This window comes from Macaca mulatta, chromosome 13 (assembly GCF_049350105.2).
Source record: "Macaca mulatta isolate MMU2019108-1 chromosome 13, T2T-MMU8v2.0, whole genome shotgun sequence".
Taxonomy (NCBI): domain Eukaryota; kingdom Metazoa; phylum Chordata; class Mammalia; order Primates; family Cercopithecidae; genus Macaca; species Macaca mulatta.
Genome location: NC_133418.1, coordinates 59780530 through 59806016, shown reverse-complemented (window position 1 = coordinate 59806016; position 25487 = coordinate 59780530). Strand labels below are relative to the sequence as shown.

General features: G+C 45.8%; 1 long non-coding RNA gene across 1 annotated transcript in view; it reads right to left on the bottom strand.

The window, feature by feature from the left end:
* Positions 1-25235, bottom strand: part of LOC106992989 (uncharacterized) — a 60339-nt gene extending 35104 nt beyond the window's left edge. The window contains exons 1-6 of the long non-coding RNA XR_013402755.1: positions 25089-25235; positions 18447-18570; positions 14499-14665; positions 13743-13887; positions 13047-13114; positions 5523-12644 (exon numbers count right to left, since the gene is read on the bottom strand). This is a non-coding gene — a long non-coding RNA (uncharacterized LOC106992989). The remainder of the gene's footprint in view (positions 1-5522; positions 12645-13046; positions 13115-13742; positions 13888-14498; positions 14666-18446; positions 18571-25088) is intronic.
* Positions 25236-25487: the final 252 nt, after the last annotated feature.

The window sequence follows — 25487 nt, the reverse complement described above, 5'->3', positions numbered from 1 at the left end:
GCAAAACCCTGTCTCTATTTAAAAAAAAAAAAAAATTAGCTGGGTGTGGTGGTGTATACCTGTGGTCCAAGCTACTTGGGAGGCTGAGGTAGGAGAATGGCTTGAGCCCTGGAGGTGGAGGCTGTGAGCCAAGATTGTGCCACTGTACCCCAGCATAGGTGATGGAGCCAGACCTTGTCTTGCAAAAAAAAAAAAGAAGATTTAATGACTGTCCTGATGGGTTTCAAAGTTGCATGGGGCCTATAGCCCCTTTGTTTTGGTCAATTTCTCCCATTTGGAAGGGGCACATTTACCCAATGCCTGTACCCCTCTTTTATCTTGGAAGTAGCTAACTTGTTTTTTATTTTACAGTCTCATAGGCGGATAGGACTGGCCTTGTCTCTGATGAGACTTTGGACTTGGACTTTTGAGTTAATGCTGGAATGAGTTAAGACTTTGGGTTAATGAGTTAAGACTGTTAGGAAGGCCTGGTTGGTTTTTGAAATGTGAGAAGGATATGAGATTTGGGAGGGGCCAGGGGCAGAATGATGTGGTTTAACTCTGTGTCCCCACCCAAATCTCACGTTGAATTGTAACCCCCAGTGTTGGGGGAAAGAACTGGTGGGAGGTGATTGAATCATAGGGGCAGTTTCCCCCTTGCTGTTCTTGTGATGGTGTGTGAGTTCTCATGAGATCTGATGGTTTAAAAATGCATGGCACTACCCTTCGTGCTCACTCTCTCTCTCTCCCTCTCTCTCCTGCTCTGCCATGGTAAGATGTACCTACTTCCCTTTCACCTTCCACCATGATTGTAAATTTCCTGAGGCCTTCCAGCCATGCTTCCTGTCAAATCTGTGGAACTGTGAGTTGATAAACCTCTTTTCTTCATAAATTACCCAGCCTCAGGTAGTTCTTTATGGCAGTGTGAGAATGGACTAATACATGTGGCTTCAGCTCTGGGGAGGAGAGGCAAAAGGGGTGAGGAGCCAGGAACTGCTGGTTTCCAGTCAGACCTTAAGGCTAACCACAGTTTAGTCCTTGGGTCCAGCCTCCTCAGTTGGGTTGTCATCTCCTTAGTCACATGATAGTGGGTGGGACAAGGGGACAGACAAATCAAGATCTCAAGGGAGGCAGAAATTTGTATAACTGGGAAGCAAGACAAATGTCCTACTTGTTTTCATAATGCAATGGGCTGAAATTAAAGCTTTGCACAATATTCTTGGTTGGTGGGGTTTTTTTTTTTAATTTTCATAGAGATGAGGTCTCACTATGTTGCCCAGGCTGGTCTCGAATTCCTGGGCTCAAGCAATCCTCCTGCCTTGACCTCCCAAAACTCTGGAATTATAGGCATGAGCCACCCTAACCAGCCCAGGATATTGTTTAAAAAGTATCAACAAGCCTGATATAAACAATGTATCCAAGTTCTGTCTGATTTCCATAGACCCCCCAGATGGTGCTAATTTTCCATGTTGGTAAAATGCTTTAACTTTTGCAAAACACTTTCAGGGCTCTTAGCATCTCAGCAACCCTGTGAGGTGGCTATTAACAATCCCATTTGACAGGCAAGGAAACTGAGGCTTGAAAAGTCCAGGCAGCTCACCCACAGCCACAGTGCTAGCTAGTGCCTCAACTCTTCCGTGCCTTTCTTCTTCTATAGGAAACATTTATGTCAGTTCCAAGGGGCATTTGAAAAGTCCTGACCCCAAGTGATCCACCAACCTCAGTCTCCCAAAGTGCTGGGATTACAGGCGTAAGCCACCACGCCTGGCCTCTGTATACATTCCTTTCCCGCCACTACCCCCCAGAAACAGGGTCTTGCTCTGTTGCCCAGGGTCTGGATACAGTGGCACAATCATAGCTCACTGCAGCCTCACACTCCTGAGCCGCCACACCTGGCTATTTCTTATATTTAGTTATTTGTTATAGTTATTCCACTTGTCTGATCACCCTACGCCTTCTGGCTTTTAGGTTTTTAATTCTTTAGGGAAATCTGGTACTATTTCCTAGTGAAACACTCCATACATCTTAGGGGATTCTAGCCCAAGATTAGGAAGGAAAAATGGTAGATAGGGGATTGCTGCTGGAGAAAAGTCTTACTGACAGCAGCAAGAAATGACAGTTATTAGTCTGACAGTGAGAGAGGCACTGTGACCTGGGCGCTTTTCCTTTTTTGCTGCTTTACATTGTGGTGAGCCTGCTGTCTTCTTCTTGGCTGCCATCTCCCACTTGGGTTTGGCACAATTTCCCCTTTGGGAAAAACAATGTCTTAGCAGCCGTCTACTTACAATTTCGCTCACATGGTCAGGAGCTCATTGGAGGCTGCTGTTCTCTGGGAAATGCCCTCTTCAGCAGGCTTGATGAACGTGGGGAGAAAGCCTCAGGAATTGGCTTCCCTTTAAGGAATATGGACTGTCCTTCTCTTTTACTAACTTGGTGCTAATTGCCATTGTGAACCTTTGCTTGTTTCATTTTATTGTCTTTTTGAGATATATTTCTTTTTAGTCCCAGGCTTATAGTTAAACAAATGTGTAATTATTGTTTGGAATTCTTAATAATCCACTCAACCCTGCTCAAGAGGCAAATATTTTAGCACTGGAAAATATTTATATGTGTCTTCATGGTTTCTTATTCTGGATGCAACTATAAAATAATAAACCACAACAAATATCTTCCAAAAAGCAATTATACATGTATTCATATCAGATCCCTTTAAGCTATTTCACTAGTCTGGAGGTGTCTAAGCGTTATGGTGGCATGCATTTCCTATCCAAGTCACCTGGGTTCCCTTTTTGCAGCTAACATTTCTAAGAGCTGAGACTCTTAATCTGCAAAAGTCAGTTTGTAATAGCTTTCTTGAAGCACAACTGGCATACAACAAACTACATATATTTGAGTATGCAATTCAACATGTTTTGACATATTTATATGCCAGTGAAACCATCACCACAATCAAGATAACGTATCTATCACCCCAGAAAGTTTTCTCAAGCCGATTTGTAATTTCTCACTCCTGCCCTTTTTCACCTTCCCCTCCTTGCTTCCCAGGCAATAACTGTGCCTACTGTCACCATAAATGAGTTTGCATTTTCTAGAATTTTATATAAATGAAATTAAGCCGTATGTCCTATTTTTCCTGGCTTCATTCACTTAGTATAACTGTGTGATTCATCCATGTTGTGTTGTATCGATAGTTCATTCCTTTTTGTTATTGAGGACTATGTCCACTGTATGAATACAATGCAATTTGTTTATCCTTCCATGTCCCTGTTAAGGGACAGTTGGCTTGTTTCCAGCTTGGGGGCCATTATAGATAATGCTGCTGTGAAAATTTGTGTACAAATCTTTGTGTGGACCTATGCTTTCTCGTCTTTTGGGTAAATACCTAGGAGTGGAATAGTTGGATCTTATGGTAGGTGTTTATCTAGCATATTAAGAAAGTGCCAAAAAATGAAAAAGAAAAAAGAAACAGTAAACTGTTTTTCAAATGGTTTCCATTCCCACTAGCAGTGTATGAGAGTTTTAGTTTCTTCACATTCTTGCCAAAATTTGGGATGCTCAGTCTTTTTAACCTTAGACATTGTAATATACGCATAGTGGTATGTTGTGGTTTTAATTTGCATTTCCCTTATGACTAATGATATTGAGCATCATCTTTGGTGAAATGTTGAATTAAATCTTAACAAAAGTAAAATTTTGCACAGTTCGGTGTCCTGTGTATTTGTCAAACATCACAATGCTATGACCTGCTATGGCCTGACACACTGATTTAACCCCTCTAAGCGTGCATTCAAAATCCTAGCGTCAGTAAAAGCCAACATTTATGAGGTGCTTATTACCTGCCATTGCCTCTGCTTAGCATTTTATGCATACTAACTTAGTTATTCCTTACAACATCTCACTTTTTGGGTGAGAAAACAGAGACCCAAAGAGATGAAGCAACTTGCCCCAAATCACACAGCTAGTTCAGTGGTAGAGCTGGGGCTCAAAGTTGTGTGGGAAGTGAGAGAGAAGAATATAAGGAAGCATTGGTCTGCAGTTGAGAATTCATCTGCGGTTTTTCTACATCCTTTGTGCAGAAGGTAGATAGATCGTGGAATTTATCTGGAGTACAGAATTTTGCCAAGTGCAGAGCACCACAGGGTATGATATCGACCAAGTTATTTGAAGTGACTGATTAGGTGATCTTGACTAGCTAGAGAAGGAAGACAGAAGAAAGAAAGAGGAGCAATGGAGGGATCAGAGGGCTCCAGGAAGTTGGAGGGCCATGACAGTCAAGAGAGTGCTGTAAACATGGATGATTTTGGCTAAAGTGAGATGTAGGAACTTGGGAATTAATAGGTGACAGGGCTTCTAGTACTGATGAGGTTCAGGCACAAGGAGGTTGGATGCTGGCAATCAGGAAATGGAGGGCAGTATCACTAAATGGCTTGAGTCCCAAAGAGATAGTCATTTATTTTAATTTTTTTCTAGAGAAAAACAGTTTAGATGCATTCAGACTATTTTCTATTTTTTCATTCACATGTTATTTTTTAATGGAATGAAATCTATCAATATCTTCCTTTATGGTTTGGGTGATGTTTCAGGGTGATCAGTCATCCCCGTTTGCATAGAACTGTTCGGTTTTAGCACTGAAAGTCCCACATCCTGGGAAACTCCTCAGTCCCGGGCAAATGAGAACAGTTGGTCACCCTAGAAGCCATGGACTCTCTTGCTTCAAAAATTACCAATAGTCTCACAACCAGTTCTCTCCTTTCGTTTTCATCGGTCCTCTCTTGCTGAATTATTATCCAAAATACAAAAGAACAAACTCGCAGACCTACATCTTCAATCCTAACCCCCGTTACCTGCTTCAGGTATCCAACACTCTAACCAAGTGGGCTTAATTAAAATGTGATTCCCCAAACACCCCCACCCCAGGTGTCTCAGTCACTCTGTGTTGTTATAAATGACTATACACTGGGTGGCTTAGACAACAGATTTATTTCTCACTGTTCTGGAGGCCGGGAAGTCTGATATCAGGGTGCCGGCATGGTCGGCTCTGGTCAGGGACCTCTTCCTGGTTTGCAGATGACCATTTTCTTGTTGTGTCCTCACATGGCAGTGAGGATAGAAAGCAAGCTCTATCCTGTCTTTTCATTAAGACACTAATCCTGTTCATGAGGGATTCACCCTCATGGCCTAATTACCTTCCAAAGGCCACACCACCTAATGCCATCACACCGGTGACTGGGCTTCAACAAGTCAATTAGGGGGAAGGGGGAGGCACAAGCGTCCAGTCCATAGTACCAGGCTCCATATCTCAGGCCTCTGTTCCTGGTCTTCTCCTTCCCTGAATTTTCTCTGCCTTTGCAGCCTGCCTACCTCCCATTCTTCCTTTCAGACCTTCCTTTGAAGCAACCTTGTCCAGGAAGGCTTTGCAACCTGAAGTCTTCCTCCTTAGATATTTATAACTCTTTGAGCTCCTCTATTAATTATAACAAGGTAGTAAATGACAGAACATCTGACACCAGATGGCTCAAACAAACAAATGAAAAGCACCCTACCTTTGGAAGGTACATCCACATTCTGGCATAGTTGGATTACAGGATCAGAGCAAAGCCATCCAGATTCTGTATCTCTTCCTCCATCTCTTAACTCTAGGTTACCTCTCTCCTCGGGCAGCCCCTACCCACACAGCTGTAACAGCATTGGCAGCTTCTTGGGCTACATTATTTCAGGGTGTGGGAACAGAGGAGGAGTTACTATGTCAACATCCCCAGAGGCTGAAAATGCCCCTGACTAGACCACTTTATTCCATCGCTGTGGTCAGGAGGTTGTGCAGGGCCATGAGGCTGCACAGGTGGTTGTTATGCATTGCATGACACTAAGAAGTGCCATTCACATAGTCTGCAACACAGCTATGGGACTGAGCACACCCCTTCACCTCTCTGGGTCTCGGTTTCATGAGTCAGATAAGAGTGGCAAATCTGAGGTCTCCTTTAGTCCTATAGATCTACCATTCCATCACTCGGTGACCTCCTCTGTTGAAATAGTATTTTAATGGTTTGGCTATCTTTCCATGAAAAGCTCTTAAACTCTCTTTTTATCTATGTTCATCCCCTTTCAGAAGAACAAGTCAGTGGTAAGCTTTTTCAAAAAGAGGAAGCAGAGAAGCCCAAAGAAATTAAGATGTAAAAATAGTACATTGTGAAAATTCTCAGTTCCATGTGACCACTGGTTTTATCTATTTGGGTGGATAAGTTATAATGTGGTCGCCATTTGCTGAGTGTTTGTTACATGCTTGCTTCTAAATGTTCCTTGTGTTACATCTTCTAGTTTCTTCTGGTGACCCCCCATGGACTAGATGGTACTGTACCTGTTGTTCCCATTTTATAGACAAAGAAAATAAGCCCTGGAAAGTTGCTCGGGGTGCATGTTTACTGAATGGTGTCATCTGGATTTGAACATATGTTTGCTGGGCTTCACATTTCTCTCTGACCCGACACACTGTGTCACTCCTTCATCAGAGTCTCTGATGGCGTTCATCGAGTCTCAACTCGGGGCTCTAGCCCAAGGGAGTAACACACTTGCTGGTTCACAGGAACATGAGTGTTTTTAAAAGGAAGATTCAATTTTAATACAATTAATAATTATAAATAACAATTTTATATTTGGAAATTTTTATTTTCTGACAAAAGTATAGAAAGTAAAATTCAATAAAATACTCTTGGCTGGTCGCAGTGGCTCATGTCTATAATCCCAGCCCTTTGGGAGGCCAAGGCGGGCGGATCATGAGGTCCAGAGATTGAGATCATCCTGGCCAACATGGTGAAACCCCGTCTCTACTAAAAATACAAAAATTAACTGGGCGTGGTGGCACACGCCTATAGTCCCAGCTACTTGAGAGGCTGAGGCAGGGGAATTGCTTGAACCTGAGAGGCAGAAGTTGCAGTGAGCCGAGATTGCACCACTGCACTCCAGCCTGGTGACAGAGCAAGACTCCATCTCAAAAAAAAAAAAAAAATACTCTTGGCAAGTGGGGACACACAGACAAGAGAGGTGCTTCTTCATATATCAGAACTTTGGGTCAGGGATGACCTTTGAGATTTGTATGTCGATCTGATGAAGAAATTGTTTTTAAAAAGCTGAAAAGCACAGATGGATACAATAATTGGCAGGTCTTATTTTAGTCAGTATCTGTCTCAATTCAGCCTCTACTTTGCTGCCCAGGGCTGTGTGTATGCCACTAACCTTTCCCAGGGAGTGCTGGTCAACCAGGAGAGCAGGCTGGATATTGTAGGGGAGCCCTGCCTCTCCAGGCAGCAGCAGGTAGGTCAAGACTCAGGCAGCCTCTCTTCCAAGCCTGGCTTCCTGGATCTTTGTCCAACCCTAACGTGTGATGGGAGGTACACAATGGAAATATAACCAAAGAGACCTAACTGGGTTGCTGCTGAAAACAAGGGCTTTTTCATATGAAAATGTCACATTAAGGAAAGAATACCACGCAAGCTGATAGAATACCACGCCACCTGTTCCCACAGGAAGGTGGAACCAAGGTGGTCCCTGCTTGTCCACGCATGGTGCACCATCTCTTGGTGTTGCTAGAGTAATGAATAAATGTTATTGTATTCCAGTGAGTTTCCTAGTGGATGGTTCACTGACCTGTTTATTTGCAGGCCTAGATTCTTCTGTGTAAAAATGGAGACTTCATTTTGCCCTTAGCTTGAACCAGTGCTCAGTACCCACAAGTCCTATGTGATTCTGTCTACAAACTCGGTGGCAGTTGTTGGTGTAGTCCACCAAGTGTTTTTAGTACTTCACCTGGAACATGGAAGGATTATACTTCCTCCCCCTTGAAGTTGGGTGTGGCCACATCATTTGCATTGGTGAGTGAAGGTGAATGGAACTGAGGTGTGTCACTGCCAGGCAGGAACTGCAAGATTCATTCATCTTTCTCATTCTGGCAAAGCAACCAGCAATACCCGAGGCAGGGAAGCTCCATCAGCTTGTGTCTCTGAGTGAGTAGGATAAGCACAGCCCCTGTGTTGGCCCCCAATGGACGTGTAGCATGAGAAATAAATATTTGTTCCTTTAAGCCACTAAAATATTGGGATTATTTGTCACTGATACATAATCTAGTCAATGCTAACTGATAGAAACTCCAGCTCCCTCCAAGAATGCTACCACCCCATACCTCAGTAATTAATAATCCACTGTTTTCCTCTAATCATCAATATTTCATGCATTTTAGGTTTGTGCCTACAACTGAACTGTCTAAAACCAAGCCTCATGTGTTATGCTTCCATATCCTTGACAATGGTAGAGTGTAGTGGCTAAGTGCACTGGCTTTAGAGTCTAGCAGAACTGGGTCCAAATCCCAGACTATTCAGTGTGACCTTGGCCAAGTGATTTAACCTGGATGAGCCTCAGTTTCCCTATTCCTAAAATGGGGATAACAAGGCAGGCATCCTGGATTGCTGTGAGCTTGGGATTTATTAAATCCCGGGGACTTAGCAAGAAGCCTGGCACACAGTACGAGCCTAATGGTTTAACTTCAACAGTGCTGAACACACAGGAGGTGCTGACTTGCTGTGTGACTGGTGCCTCCTTTTGATGAGCAGGGTCTTCCAACTTTGGGCTCACAACCATAGCAACTTATAAGTCCCCCCTAAGAACTAATAAGCTATCAAATATTTGGAGACAGCTTTCGTGAGTACCATTCAGATGTATTCTTTTAAAATAACATCATCAATCAAAACTGCAATGAGATACCACTTCATATCTACCAGGACGGCCACAATGAAAAAGACAGACAATAACAATAACAGGTGTTGGCAAGGATATGGAGAAAGCTGAACCGTCATACACTGCTGGCAGAATGTAAAATCATGCAGAAGTTTTGACAAACGTCTGGCAGTTCCTTCAGCAGTTAAGCTTAGAGTTATCATATGATATCGTTTGGATGTTGTTCCTTGCAAATCTCATGTTGAAATTTGATCCCAGTGTTGGAGGTGGGGCCTGGTGGGAGTCATTTAGGTCATGGGGGCGGATCCCTCATGAATTGCTTGGTACCCTCCCATGGTAATGGGCAAGTTCTCGCTCTGTTAGTTAAGGCAAGATCTGATTGCTAAAAAACAGCCCAGCACCTCCTCATCTCTCCTGCTCACTCTCTCGCCATGTGACATACCTGCTCCCCCTCCACCTTCTGCCATGAGTAAAAGCTTCCTGAGGCCTCACCAGAAGCTGAGCAGATGCCAGCACCATGCTTGTACAGACTGCAGAACTGTGGGCCAAATAAACCTCTTTTCTTTATAAATTACCCAGCCTCTGGTATTTCTTTATAGCAATGCAAAACAGATTAACATCCCATATAACCCAGCACTTCCACTCCTAAGTATATACCCAAGAGAAATGAAAACATGTTTCCACACAAAAACTCACATATGAAAGTTCATGGAAGAATTATCCGTAATAGCCAAACAGCAAAAACAACTCAAATGTCCATTAACTGATGAATGGTTAAACAAAATGTGATATATCCATGCAATGGAATATTATTTGGTCATAAAAAGAATAATACATGCTAGAATATAGACAAACCTTGAAAACATTATGCTAAGTGAAAGAAGCCAGAAACAAATATTCCCATGTTGCATGACTCCATTTATATGAAACGTCCAGAATAGGCAGGTCCACAGAGACAGAAGGTTGTTTGCTGGGGGCTAGTGCTGTGGGATCAGGAATTAGGGAGTAATGGCCAAAGGGTGTGGGGTTTCTTTATGGGGTAATGAAAATGTTCTGGAATTCATGGTGATAGTTACAGAACTCCATGGATATACTTTTTAAAACCCCTCTGATTCGTACATTTTTAAAAGGTGGTTTTACGGTATGTGAATTATATCTCAATTTAAAAATGTATCCTCTTCAACAAAAGCACAGGTGGGTACCTGTCCACATGGAAAGCTTTGCTTGGGGCAGGACAGGAAGACATTCATGCAGCATGTATCTTTAGAAACTTACAACAAAAGGTGGCAATGAGTTCTGCCCTCACCCGTGACAGATAAACATCCCTTCTCCAGAAGAGCCTGCCAGCAGGAAGGGCAGCTCGGAGCCTCTCACAAAAAGTCTGCAAGGAGCAGCCCAGTCCTGACTTCTCTGGACACCTGGGAGTTGGATTCAGTGGTCTCTGCAAACACACACTTGGCCAGAAAGTCCTGAAGCCAGTTTCTTGTATGGGCAACAGAGGAAGGTGGGAGGACTGCTGGAAGTGAAAGGGCTGAGGGGCGACAGAGCCAAATAAGATGAGGCTTAGCCACACTGAGATTGCCCCTGTAAGTCAGTGGTGACCACTCTAAGGATAAGCCGGTAAGTCAGTGGCCAGCTTACCCACTCTGCGTATTTCTCTTATGTTCCAGGTGATGTCACCTGGGGTAGCAGACAACGCCAGTTGCCGGTAGTTCTCAGAGAATGGTGCCTGGTCACTGGGAAACTGGTGAGGGAGGAAACTGAGAGGAGGAGCAAAATCTCATTTTGAACAAACCCTCCAGGTGACTCCAGTGCACACAAAGTTTGAAAACCACTGGCCTGAGGTGGGCAGATCATTTGAGGTCAGGAGTTAGAGACCAGCCTGGCCAATATGGTGAAACCCCATCTCTACTAAAAATATAAAATAGCTGAGCGTGATGGCTGTAATCCCAGCTACTCGGGGGCTGAGGCAGGAGAATCGCTTGAACCCAGGAGGCAGAGGTTGCAGTGAGCTGAGATAGTGCCACTACACCCCAGCCAGGGTGACAGAGCTAGGCTCCATCGCAAATAAAGAAAAAAAGAAAAACCACTGGCCTACATTCTGGCCATGGTCACCTCTCTTCCTCAGTATCAGAACCCTGGCTTTGCTTGGGAAAAAGGGGATCAGGGCCACACACTCAGGACAGAGGAGAGGCCGACAGAAGGACTCAGGGCCACTGAGATCACAGAGCTGCTGTACCTGCCCTGACCTGCAAACCTCCAGTCTAGGCTTGTGCAGTTGGGAAAGTTAAACCCCTAATTTGCTGAAGTTGCTGCTTTCAGGTTCCTGCTATTTACAACTGAATCCATTCTCTACCGGTGAACCTGGGGACAGGGAGTTCTGAAAACACCAGGTTTGTCCTGGTTGGAGAAGTGTGAAATTTGTCTCTTGCAGGAACCAAGCACATGGGCTGTCATACAGGCAAGGGGCCAGGGTTCAGAGCTAGATTTCTGGTTTCAGTTTCTCTGCAGGGCTGGGACAGGCCAGCTGGGCCAGGCCATGGGTGAAGTGGGCGGGCTCTGACCAGAGTGCCAGGGTTGCCATCCCGGGTGTTCATGCCTTGCCCCCTGCTTCGGTCTTGGCTGCTTTCTCCTAGGACCTGGCAGTTGACAACTCTCTCCCATGACAAAAAGTCTGGGCCTGGGTGGCTCCAGTGTCAGTTCAGTGACTCAATAACATCACCAAAGACCCTGGCTTTTTATTTTTATTTTTGTATTTTTTTTGAGACGGAGTTTCACTCTTGTTGCCCAGGTTGTGGTGCAGTGGCGCAATCTCGGTTCACTGCAGACTCCGCGTCCTGGGTTCAAGCAATTCTCCTGCCTCAGTCTCTCTAGTAGCTGGGATTACAGGCATGCACCACCACGCCCAGCTAATTTTGTATTTTTAGTAGAGATGGGGTTTCACCATGTTGGTGACTCCTGACCTCAGGTGATGTGCTTGCCTTGGCCTCCCAAAGTGCTGGGATTCAAGGCCTGAGCCACCACACCTTGAATGGCTTTTTAATTCATTAATTAATTCAGTAAAGATTTGTTGAATACCTATTAGATGCCAGGTGCTGCTCTAGGTGTCGGGGAAATGGACCAGGGTGCTGCTCTCTGGAAGTTCACGTTTGTGCGTGTGTGAGTGTGGGTGAGCATGTGAGTGAGACAGTGTGAGCGTGTGCATGTATCAGGGAGCGTGAGTGAGTGCATATGAGTGCGACTGTGTGTGTGTGAGAGTGCATGTGAGCATGAGGAAGTGTAAGAGTGTGTGTGTGAGAATAAACAAGTCCTTAAAGTGTGAAGGGCTAATATGTACTCGGAAAAACAATAAGGCAGGAAAAGGGAATAGAATGGTTAAGAAGGGGGTGCATTAGAAAGAGGGTGGTCAGAGAATGCCTCTCCAAGGTGGTGACATTTACACAGGGAGCTGAAGCAAGTGGGTGAACAGGCCAGGTGTCTGGGCTGAGATCACTCCGGGCTGAGAGCAGCCCAGGTGAAGCAGAACAGCCAGGGCAGAGGCCATGAGGCTGGAGTGTGCTGGAACATTCAAGGATCAGCAAGGAAGCCAGAGGTTGGCTTGGAGGGAGGGAGGGGGAGAGTAAAAGGATGAGATCAAAGAGGCAGCGGGGAGTCAGATCACATGGGGCTTTACGGATTTGGAATTTTATGCGTGGAGAGGGAGGGAGCCACTAGTGGGTTTTGAGGAGAAGAGCAATGACTTCTGACTTCCGAACAGAGTCATCCTCACTACTGTGCACAGAACATTCTGAGGGACCCTCACCATCCTCTGCTCCGCCACCCTCAGTGTTTTGGCTTTACCTTTAGACTTCTGTCCTCCAGGTCACAGGATGGTTGCCATGGCTCCAAATGTGACATGTACACCTCACTCACGTCCAGGCCGCTGATATCTGCAGATAAAACTAGATCACACCACAGATTTATGTTACTGTGAATTCACTGACCCCAGCCTCACTCGGCTCTCAATATTGCCTGGAAAACCTCCTCTATCTCCCCAGCAAGATTTAGCCCGTTCTCCCCAGCAGCTATTTCCAATTATCATCATTTTCTTCAAACCCGCAATACCACTACTGTCCTCTCAGCAGATGGTCAACCTCTTATTTCACAGAAAAAAAAACAGAAATCATTAGGTGGAAATCCCCTCAGCTGCCACCAAACCTATCATGAGGCTCTTGTCAGCATCTGCCTCATCGCCCTGCTTCCTCCGTGTGAGGCGGCCCTCACAGGTGTCAAGGCAGTCCGTCCTGGGCTTCTCCCATGCCACCCCCTCCAGCACATTCTCAGGGATGCATCCTATTGCTCACCTCCTCTTTCCCTCCTGTGTTTTCAACATCTTCCTTCTCTACTGGCTTCTTCCCATCTTTTCCCCAGTCTTAAAAAGAAATAAACAAACAAATGCTAAGTTAGAGACACCAAGCACAAAAGGTCACACACTGTAGGATTCCATTTATTTTCTATTTTCTCTCTCTCTCTCTCTCTATATATATATAGATAGATAGATTTATATATATATATATATATATATATATATATATAATTTTAGTAGAGACGAGGGCTTGCTTGAACTCCTAAGGTTAAGTGATCCTCCCGCTTCAACCTCCCTAAGTGCTGGGATTACAGGTGTGACCCACCACGCCCAGCCAGGATTCCATTTATATGAAATATTCAGTACAGGTAAATTCATAAAGACAGCAGATTAGTGGTTGCCTGGGGCTGAGGGGAGGGGGAATGGGAAGTGACTGCTTATTGTATATGGAATCTTTTTAGCAGATGATGAAACGTTTTGGAACCAGAGAGAAGTGATGGCTGCACAACACTGTGAATGTACTGAATGCCACTGTACGCTTTAAAATGGCTAATTTTGACCGGGCACGGTGGCTCACATCCATAGTCTCAGCACTTTGGGAGGCTCAGGCAGGCTGATCACTTGAGGTCAGGAGTTTGAGACCAGCTTGGCCAACATGGCAAAACCCCATCTCTACTAAACATACAAAAATTACCCAAGTGTGGTGGCGGGCGCCTGTAATCCCAGCTACTCAGGAGGCTGAGGCAGGAGAATCGCTTAAACCTGGGAGGCGGAGGTTGCAGTGAGCAGAGATCAAGCAGTGGCTGTACTCCAGTCTGGGTGACAGAGTAAGACTCTGTCTATAAAATAAAATAAAATAAAATAAAATGGTTAATTTTATGTTATGTAAATTTCACCTCAATAGTAATAAGAAACAGACTCAATTTCATATTGTCTTCAGACACCTCAAACCTAATATGGTTAAAATTCAGCTCACCAATTGGCCCCTCGCTCCCTATTTCAGTCAGTGGTGTCTGGTCCACATTGTGTGGCCATACAGGTTGTAGCCGGCACAGAGGCCTCTAGCCAGGAGGAGTGTGGGAGACAGAATCCAGCCCATGTCACTCATAGGCTGTCACCTTGGCAATAGCTACCCCTGCTCAGCAGGCCCTGTTTCTAACTCTCACAAAGGTACCTTATGGACTGGAGGTAGACTAGAAATAGAATTGCATGGCCCACCATTGTCGTGCGAGGCAAACACCTGAGCCTCATTCTTGACCTTTCTTTGAGCACACAAAACCATCACCCACACCATCCAGTCAATTACTAAGTCTTGTCAATTCTTCTTTCTGTCCTCCTCCCTCCAATGCCACCAACCTGACCGGGCCACCATTATCTCTCACCTACAAATGTGGAGAACATAGATCTCCCATCCTTGTGCTTCTAGGATTAACGCTTATGGCCAACTCACCTGGGGTGACAGGTGTCCTTGTTTCTCCATTAGGTGGAGCTCAGCAATGGAAAGACCATGGTAAGTGCCGGGGCCTCAGCCTCTTCTTCCCCTCCTCATCCTGGCCACAGGAAGGCAGTGATTCTCCAGAGGAGACCCAGATGGATGCCTGCGTGGCTGACCCAGGCCTAGATAGGAGGGAACCATTGGGCAAGGAGTGCTTGGAAACCCATTTGGCCCTCACGACAAAGGCATATTTGCCAACTGTTTATACAGGAATAAAGGTGAGGTTTGGCTTCCACAAGGAGGCCACCTTTGTCTATTTCTCAAACTGCTTTCACAGTGAGAATGAAAACCAAAAAAAAAAAGAGCCTGGATTACTAATCTAGAATTTTTATAAGGTTTCGGTTTCCATTTTCTTGCCAAAGTGATCCTTCTGACGTGCAAATCCAATCCAATCATTCTGTTTCCCCGAACAAAACCACACCCTGACATCTCATTGCCCTCATGATAAAATCCAAATCTTTAACAGGGCCTGAAGTACCCTGGGTGATCTGGTCCATGTTTAGCTCTCCAGACGTAACTCTCACCACTTCCTTCCTTGCCCTCTCTGCTTGTTGGGCAGCCATGGAATTGCACCATCGAGGTCAGGGCTGCAGGGAGCAGTCAAGTGACAGCCACAGCTCCTGCCCTTTGGGATCCCTCACTGCATCCCTCCAAAGCCACATGTCCTCTGAGCTAATTCCAGCCAAAGGCTGAGCATAGCATGGCACTAGCTTCTGCCTGATGGGGAATTCCTCTGAGGGCCAGCTTTGGCTCAGGGACTCCCCATCTGCCTGGCCAAAACCTTCTTAGAACCACGCGCAGTCTGAGACTTTCGTCTCCAATCATCCTTCCTGCCCTGGCTCCTTCCACCAGGTCAGACCCACATCATGATTCAGCAGAAAACTCCTCCTCTCGCCGCCTGCTCCTCCTGCTCTGTTAATGAACATGCCTGTCATACAGAACTACCTCCCATCACGTTCTGCTCTCTTCCCCTGGCTTTGTATGTGCTGCTCCCTCTGCCTGAAAGATTCTCTCCCTGACCCTTTCCCTGGCCAGCCTCTATGCACCCTACAGGATCCAGCTTAGTGGTCACTTCATTCACCAGAGACAGGCATTGATGGCTCACTGAGGCCCAGGCATTGTTCTGGGGGGCACTGGGGATGCAATAAGGAATACAAAATAGGTAAAGCCCCTGCTTTCACCAAGCTTATTTTGTGGTGAGTAAATGGTCAATAAACATATTTTTCAAAACAGATCCACAATCCGCTGGTAGAAAAGATCAGTACTATCAAGAGAAAGCAGCATGAGGGCATGGAATGGAATGATAAAGGCGGTGGGGTGGGGGGAGATTGTTTTAGACAGAAAGATTGGAGAAGGCTCCTTGTGGAGGTGACGACTGAGCAGAGTCCTAAATAACATGAATGAGCAAGTCATGGAGTCATCTGGGCAAAGCTCTTTCCAGGCCAGGGGAAGGCATCCAGACAGCAGAGGGCAGCTGCAGGGGCCTGCCGCTCATGGCTCTGGGGTGAGTGCCCTTCCTGTGGGCTCCTGCAGCCCCTCTTGCTTCCCTAGCAGAGGGCACGTGCACTAGTTAAGGGAAACTCTTTGACTGGTCTGCCTCCCCTTCGGACAGCAACTCGGTGAGGACAGGACACTTGCTCGTCAGCCTAACTTGTTAGTACCCTATTCCCTGAGCCTTGCACAGCTCTCGATGTGCAGTAAGTTCTGATGGCTGAATGCATAGTTACAATAATAGCTGTCCATTCATACAGTGTGCCTGGTTCTGTGCTAAAGGTTTCACTCATATTTTCTCACTTAGAATTCCTAACAGCAAAGTAGGTAGCATTATCATCCCCGGGTGTACAGCCACAGTAGCTAGTCACACTTTCTCTGCCAGGCCCAAGGAAACAGGCACAGAGAATTTAAATCACATATCATGGCTCTACAGCTGAAAAGTGTATTTCAAAATGTATAAAGGCTGGGTGTGGTGGCTCACACCTGTAATCCCAGCACTTTGGGAGTCTGAGGTGGGAGGCTTGCTTGAGGCCAGGAATTCAAGACCATCCTGGGCAAGATAGTGAGACCGTCTTTACAAAAAAAAAATTTTTTTAATTAGCTGGGTGTGGTGGTACACGCCTGTGGTCCCAGCTACTCAGGAGGCTGAGAGAGGAGGTTCACTTGGGCCCAGGAGTTTGAGGCTGCAGTGAGCTTTGATCACAATCAGAGGCAGGGGGTGCCCCCAGCAGGGTGTGATTTCGAAGGTGGAATTCTAACAGAAGGCTCCTAGCATGTTATGGTCAGAAGGGATGTTTAGAAGATCCCACCCCATCCGTTGCACACAGGGACACTGAGTCAGAAGGCTGAAGTGACTCTGAGGCTGCCTTACTATTTGCTCAAGCTTAAACTTGACAACAAGGATTACAAAAGCCATTTGATCAGAGGCCTGGCACTGCTTAACTGAAATGAGAAAACATGTTGCTGTAAGGATGATTATGTAAAGAAGGGATGCGGTTCACAGACTGGCCTTGCCCGTGTCTGCTGGAGCCCTGCCACAGTGACTCCAACATCCTGCCCACGCTGGCAAGCCCCGGCAGCCTTGGCCTGCTCTTTGCCTTAGCATTGCCATGCTGCTTGCTGCAATGCCAACTGAACCCGTGTGCCAGCCACTCCCTGCCACTTTGGCAGTTCCTCTGGTGCTCCTGGCAGTGCCAGACACTATGCCATGGTTCAGGCTTTCCCCACCCCTGGAGCAAAAGAAACGTGCAAAAGGCCCATCGTTCTTACCATGGTAGAGGATGCATTCAGCCCCATCATTTTACAGCAGTGAAAACTGAGTCCATGAGGGGTGACATGACTTGCCCAAGGTTCCAAAGCTGGTTGGGGGCAGAGCCTAAGCAAGACTCCTGTTCATGGTTTCTTCCTCCTTTGGGGCTTCTGCCTCCTCTCTGGCTCTCTTCTCTAGTGATCCCCATGCTGCTTCCGTCTCCCTGTCCTCGCCCAAGGCCCCAGCATTAGTCCCGGCCACCATCCCTCATGCCCCATCATCTCTCTCAGCCTCTGCTCTGCTCTTGCCCCTCCAATCTATTCTCAAAAAAAAAATAAGTCAGGTCACATTAGTTCCCTACCAAAAGCCCCTGATCACTCTGCCTCACCCAGAGGAGGGATCCTTGGCATGGCATTCTGGTCCTCCCCAGCCCAGTCCCAACTGACCTCTTCAGGTTCATTCCTAAGGCATCCCTACACAGCCCTGATATTCCAGCCACACTACTCAACTACCCCATAGACTGCTGCGAGGATTAAATAACGTCTGATAAGCGGACAGCACCTGGAGTGTAGTAAGAGCTGTCACCTGTGTGGGCTGGGCACTTTTCCACCAGACTGACTTCTAGAGCCCACCTGAGCTGGCTAGTGGGCGAGCACTGCTCTGCTGTCTGAGCCCAGACACATGTCCTTAACTGTGGCCCTGGCCAGACCCTCACCTCCCCAGGTCCAGGTTACACGCCCCAAGAAAAAAGGTACAATGAAGAACCCCTCTGCTGTCCACCATTTCTCAGGAACTTTTTCATTTTTTGAGAAAAAAATTGATGTGGTTCCTATGAAATGGCTGCATGGTTTATTATTAGTTCCTGGCCCTCAAGAGCAGCGGGGAGCCACTGTCCCTCTTGGGTCCCCACCATCATAGCTGCAGGTCTCAACCTGGGGCTGGGGAAAGACCCCTGAATATTCCCCACAGGGGCACAGGGGCGGAATGGGCCGTAGGTGCTCTTTGTGTTCTAGCTACTCATTCGCACAGGGGGCACTTGCAGCCTTACAAGCTAAGGCATAAGAGCCCAGTTTCATGAATGCATCATATCACACCCAGAGGTGAGCTGTGGGCAGTGAGCAGTCCCAGTCGCAGCCTCCATGATGAAGGCAGATTCCTACCTGCTCTGAAAACCTGGCAGCTGTTGGCTCATGAGGTTATCCACCTGTCCGTCTGTCCATCCATCCAATCATCCGTCCATTTCTCCAGGGGACATTAACTTTGCCTCTTTTCCACGTTTATTTGCTGAAAAAAACCCAGTGGAAGAATAAGGAAGATCAGAAAAGCAAACTAGCTCTCCAAAACTCTGATTTTTCCTTTCTCCTCCCTCTTTCTTTTTTTCCTTTCTTATACCTGGGGTACATATGGGGTGTCATGCAAGATAAATTACAAATAAGGATGAATTCAATTATCTCCCCTTTGTTATAGTTCATTCAGTTTCTGAAATATTTCAAACAAATGGACAAGTATGGAGAATAACGTAACAGTCATGAAAGACCCATCGTCCGCTCCAATGAACATTAGCTTTTCACCATATTTGCTTCGAGGTTTTTGTTTTCTTAGGAAACAAAACGCCATGGGTCCAGTTGAAGTTGCCTTCCTCAACATCACTCTGCCTCCTTTCTCTACAAGCTCTTCCCGTCCAGTGTGGTGTCTTCCAGCAGGATTTAGGCTTTTACTAGGCCCCTAGGTTTAGACCCCATAAACAATACATAGGATACCCTATAACAATATGACATATTGTTTATGGGAGTTTTGGATTTTGGATTTTATGGGCATGATATCATACTGTGTCTCCTTTTGCGACTTGCTTTTTAATTTTATTGGATTTTTAAAAGTTGCATGTGTAATACATGCTGGTTACAACAAGTTCAAGCAACACAGAGATAAAGTAAGGAAAAGTTAATCATCTCCACCTGCCTAACTCGAATCCCACTGCTAACAGTTTAACAAACATCTTTCTGCACCTTTTCTGCTGCTCACACAAACATACACAGAGGCTTCATCATAAAAGCTCATGAAATGCTGAAGAAAGAGCCGGAGAAAGTTCAGGACAGGCCAGAGAGCATCTAGACCGGCAACATGAACAGACATGGCTCTCCTGTGCTATAGTAGTGAGAGGCAGCAGAGGAAGACATGAAACTTCCCCTGCCATTAGCCCACATCCTGCTGGGTTTCCCCACTCACACCCGCCACGTGACAGGCCCAGTGGTCTGAGAGGTGTCCAGGGTCAGCGGTGAGCAGTGTCCTTTCTATTAAATGTCCTTGGACCTGGCAAATAGGGAGGGTCCAGGCCGTCACTCGCCAGCTGGGTGACCATGGCAAGCCTCTGTAGTAAAGGGGCAACAAGACCCCTGAAGTCCTTCTTGATTGATGATTGTCAATCAGATTGCTCTGACAGAGAGATGAGCTGCTGGTGGGTCTGAGAAGTGGAAGAGCCTTTGGGAAGCTAGACTGTCGAAGCTTACACTCTGGCTTTAGTTGTGCCTGAGAAGGGATTCAAGGATGATATGTGTTTTCTGACTGCTCCATGAACCAGGAATGAGTACACTGGATGCCAAGCAAGTTTCCAAGTGTTGGATTTTGTTTGCTTGTTTGTTTTCTTCTCTTTTTACTTTTTAAAAGTGTAATAGGAGCAGGCATGTTATGCCTAGAGCTGGAATGGAATTTTTTTTTTTTTTTTTTTTTTTGCCCTTGCCAAAAGAAAAAACAGAATCAATCATTAGAGCTTACGTTTTTGTTTTTTTTCTTTTCAAAATTAGTTTCATGTCACTGCAAAGCAGTAAGAGAAACTGAATGCAAGAAGGCTTTGGTCAGCTCCATCTGGGAGGTCTGTTCACTTGTTGACCCTTGAGGCTGTAATAGCTTGGCGAGGAGCATAAACCTTGCTGGGACTTATAAATTGAGATTTGACATGATTTCTAAAGATCTCTCCAGTTGTTACATTCTATAATTCTTCGTTTCTTTTCTTTTTCCACATGTATTCATTCAACAAACTTTTTTTGAGTGCCTAGTATATGTCAATCATTGTTCTAATAGCTGGGGATATCAGTGAAAAATCAGACAAACTCCCACCTCATGGAACGAAGAACTCCTTACACACAATGTCGACACACAAGGACTTCCAGCTTCATCAATATTCCAATAATTCAGTCACGCACCTTTCAGAGTGTATGGATCCCTATAACACCCTCATGACATGGGTAGGACAGGTATTCCTAGTCCCCTTTTCCAAATGGGCAGACCAGGAACCACTACATGTAAGAATGGAACCTCAGAATGAACGATATTGTAGTCTCCAAGGAGACACAGCAGAGGTGGAATGCCCCAGATCTCACTTCCTGGAGCCTCTGTCCAGCTCATCTCACAGAATGGGAAAATCCACTGTGCATGTCTTCCGATTTCATGCCAAGGAGAAGCTTAAGTTTCCAGACCTGACTCAAAAAGCCAGTGGTGAATTCTGAAAAATGATTCTGGGTAAGAGAGGCTAGGATTCCTGACTCCTTGAGCAAATAAAGCTCCCTACCCTGCGTCATTTGTCCATAATGTTTAAAACCCCATTTGGTATCCTTAAAGTTGAAAATAGCTCTCTCATTCTTCATTTTTCTCTTTCTTTCCTTTTCCCTGGCCTGGTATTGGCCCCAACAGCAGCAGTCTACAGCCCCTGTGCAGGCCGGGGCACTGACCCCTCCTCAGGCCCCAGTAGAGGGGCAGGTGGCCATTCAATCTCTTCCATCAATGGCTTCCAGTACCAGCCCAGAAATTCCCTAAATTGCCCAATGGGGCCTTTCCAGGGCACTTAATAACTTGCCCATAGCCCTGGATCCCCTAGCTCTGGGATCCTGGCCAATATTCTCCAAACTCTTTTCATGAGCAATGAAAGGGCTCTTTAGTGTTGCAGTCAAATGCAGCATCTTTTCTCCCTTTTTCTTGGAGGGCTGTGAACCCCTTTTAGGCTGCTGCTGTCTCTCCAGCATGGCCCATCTATCAGAGAGTTCAGATCCTGAGTGTGGGCCTGCTGGGTAAGAAGGGGGCTTCTGTGGTGACTGGGGAGTTTGGAGCTCCCAACAAACTCTCAGGCAGCCTCAAGTTGGCAGCACAGACATAAGAGATTATCTGAACCGAATCTGCTCCTAAAAATATGCTGCATAGAACACTTTAGTGTGTTCATGAAGATCACGGCAAAAAAAAAAGGAAAATTTTAGGATAACAAGTGTCTATATTTCATTAAAATAGAGAAACAGGGCGGGGTGTGGTGGCTCACACCTAGCCCGTAAAACCTAGCACTTTGGGAGGCCAAGGTGGAAGAACTGCTTGAGGACAGGAGTTTGAGACCAGCCTGGACAACATATATCCGTATAAATTAAAATTTTAAAAAATAAAAAATGAAAAATAAATAAAATGGAGAAAATGATAATGCATTGCCAACCTATCCCAAAACCTCAATCAATATCCTCTTAATCACTAAGACACTCAAACATTTATGTAAACATCCACCAAGGAGCTCTGAACAATAGAAATCAGTGTTTCCCAGAGTATGAACCTGGACCAGCAGCATTAGTATCACTTGGGAACTTGTAAAAAATGCAAATTATCAAGGAAGGGTATGGTGGCTCACACTTGTAATCCCAGCACTTTGGGAGGCCAAGGTGGGGGGATCATTTGAGCTCAGGAGTTTGAGATCAGCTTGGGCAACATGGTGAAACTTCATCTTTACAAAAAGTACCAAAAAGTTAGCCAGGCATGGTGGCACATGCCTGTGGTCCCAGCTACTCGGGAGGCTTAGGTGGGAGCATGGCTGGAGCTGGAACCTGGGAGGCAGAGGTTGCAGTGAACCAAGATCTCACCACTGCACTCCAGCATGGGCAACGGAGCCAGACCTTTTCTCAAAAAAAAAAAAAAGAAGCAAATTCTCAGACCCCACTCTAAACCTACTAAAGCAGACTCTGAGATGGGGTTCAGCAATCTGAGTTTTGGCAAAACCTCCAAGAGATTCTGATGCTTGCTGAGGTCTAAGAATCACTGATATAAAGCACTGAACAATTATCTAATTATTTAACATTGGGTGAAATCATCAGTGGGTACCTTTGTGTTCAAGATACTATCATGTTGGATTGAGTTATTAGATATGAACTACATTTTACTTCTCCATCACAAAAAAATAAAAATAGTGACATCACTTATTAAGAATCCACAGTGAATGCATAGAGTGCCCAGAAAGAATTGGACATGCACGTGCACGGGACATGTGCATGCCTATGTTCATATCACATATGATTTTGCCTCTCACAATACACTTGATTACTTTTCCCTTCCTTCCTTCCTTCCTTCCTTCCTTCCTTCTTTCCTTCCTTCCTTCCTTTCTTTCTTTCTTTTGTGTGTGTGTGTGTGTGTGTGTGTGTGTGTGTGTGTGTGTGTGTGAGATGGAGTGTCACTCTTGTTGCCTAGGCTGGAGTGCAATGGCGCAATCTCTGCTAACTGCAAACTCTGCCTCCCGGGTTCAAGTGATTCTCCTGCCTCAGCCTCCTGAGCAGCTGGGATTATAGGCGCCTGCCACCATGCTCAGCTTATTTTTGTATTTTTAGTAGAGACGGGGTTTCACCATGTTGGTTGGGCTGGTCTCGAACTCCTGACCTCAGGTGATCCACCCACCTTGGCTTCCCAAAGTGCTGGGATTACAGGCATGAGCCACCACGCCTGGCCTCAACTTTTCTTCTTCTAATGTGTGGGGGTTGTTGAGGCCTCTTAGGCTCAACAGCTTTATTCATAGGCTTTTCAACTTTCTTACAAGACATCTTCCCAATATGGCAGAACAACATAGACATGAGAGGCGCTTCTACCAGTGGGAGAGCTGAAATGTGCCTGTCATACATCCTCCACCCTTCCACTAGGACCTGGAAGGTTGCTGGAGAGCAGATTGTAATAGAGTGTTTTGATTTACATAGCACATTTTTTTCTTCTCTTTTTTAAGCTACCAATTCTTGAACCTGCATCACATAGCAAATTTTAAGTAAAAATATTGCTAGGTCTCTATAATAAATGTTTGGAGAGTGAAAGTTCAAATGGTGGGTCTCACTCTTGGAGGAAGTGCTGATGAATCAATGGATGCTGGCCTCAGTTCCCAACCTGTCCAGGCACAGCAGGGTGATTCAGGACTGAATTCCCAGTCCCTGCGGGCTAATAGACGGTCCTAGCCTATTTGTTTACACAACCGTCCTGGCAGTTGTTTAACTTCAGCCTCATTTCAGATGTAAAATATTTCAAGTGCTTTCTCTTTGCAGGTCCAGAAGGAACTGTCAGGCAAAGATTTTATCTGTTATCTTCGTGTGAGGGCTTAAATGAAGAACCAGGAACTGAAAGAGATTAATTCGTCAAATTATTATGGAGGCCTGTCATGCCTGGGTGTGAGGAGGACAAGAATGATTAAGACAGGGGATGCCGACCTCCATGGGCTTACAATGTAGAGGAGCTAGAACTTGAGGTTGTAATGGAAACTGAAAATTCAAGTCTTTTATCTCCTGGGGAAGGCTGTACCGAGGGTAATGCTTCTCATTTATTTATGTGTTAAATAATGTATTTTATAAATTGGACGGCCGGGTGTGGTGGCTCACACCTGTAATCCTAACACTTTGGGAGGCCGAGGCAGGTGGATCATATGAGGTCAGGAGTTTGAAACCAGCCTGGCCAACATGGTGAAACCCTGTCTCTACTAAAAATATAAAAAAAGTTAGCTGGGCATGGTGGTGTGTGCCTGTAATCATAGCTACTTGGCAGGCTGAAGCAGGAGAATTGCCTGAACCTGGGAGGCAAAGTTTGCAGTGAGCGGAGGTCGCACCACTGCACTCCAGCCTGGGTGACAGCGAGATTCTGTCTCAAAAAAAAAGTGTTTAACAATAATGTATTGTACACTTAAAAATTTTGGGGCATAGATCTTATGTTAAGTCTTCTTACCATGATAAATTTTTAAAAATAAAATGACTTAGTTAACATTGCATTCTTTTTGTTAAAAAACTCCTGTGCTCACCATTTCCCATAGGAAGCTGCATAGCAAGGGGGTCTTACCCCTGATACTGCTACTGTCAGCACGACTTCTGGGGATGAGGCACTGTGGTGGGGTCTTCCTTTTCTAAGACCATGATGGGGGTCTGGGTGGATGCCTTCCTCTCCTTGCTGGGGTGGGAAATTGGGAGGTGTTGCAAATCAGTGGTTGTGGCAGCTGCTGATAAAGAAGTCAGTGGTGTCTGGTTTTCAAGGCCAACAAGGGGAATAAATAGTACCTACCTCTCTCCCCTCATCCACTGTGCTATGTCGTGTTATTAGGAGCTTCACTTGCCTCATGGGAAAATTAATAAATGTTTTTTAAAGCCCAGTCTCAAACGTTGCAGAGGCATGAGGTGAGGCTAAAGATTAACGGGTGGGTATGACCTGTCCAAAGGGGAGACAGGGACTCTAGAGACAGGGGACCTAGGGGAGGAAGAGTGCCACAGAGGCAGAGACCTGCATATACCCTCTGCAGTGCCCCAGGGACTTTGAGGCCCTTGGGGAGGTTCCTTGTAAGCCAGGGCAGCAGGGGCTGGGGAGCCACTGCACGGCTGGCAGTTTGCCTGGGCCTAGGATCAGGTTCCTCACAGACTCGTCCCATGGAGATGGAGGCCTGCTCCAGGGATGGGGCTACACTGGGCTTCCCATCAGTTGGCAGGCAGGTGCTCACAGTCGGATGGATTAAATTTTTTTAAAAAGGAGAAATATGACATTTCTCATACCTGAATGTTGTGAAGCAAATTTATACCCGTTAGACTTGACTCTGGATAAACGCATCCCTGCAATCTCCTGGCAAGTGAGAGGCATTGAAGGATGCACCAGAGAGCAGGGACCTGTGGAGGGTTAGAAAACAAAGCCCTTTGAGGGAGCTGAAGAGATTTTCTCATTGGCCAAAAACTGACAAACAGGGAGTCGCATATGACAAAGGCAAAACGGAAGGGGCTCCCTTTACCACAAGAAAGTCTTCTAGTACCTTGTGGGTCTGTGGGACCCAGAGAAAGTGGGGCAAGCAGTTGGGCTGTGGGCCAGGGTCTTATCGAGCACTTGTGGTCAAACACAGAGCATGTATTGTGCTCCCTTCAGAGCTGGAGCCTGATGGAGGACTGGGCTGGAGACAAAAC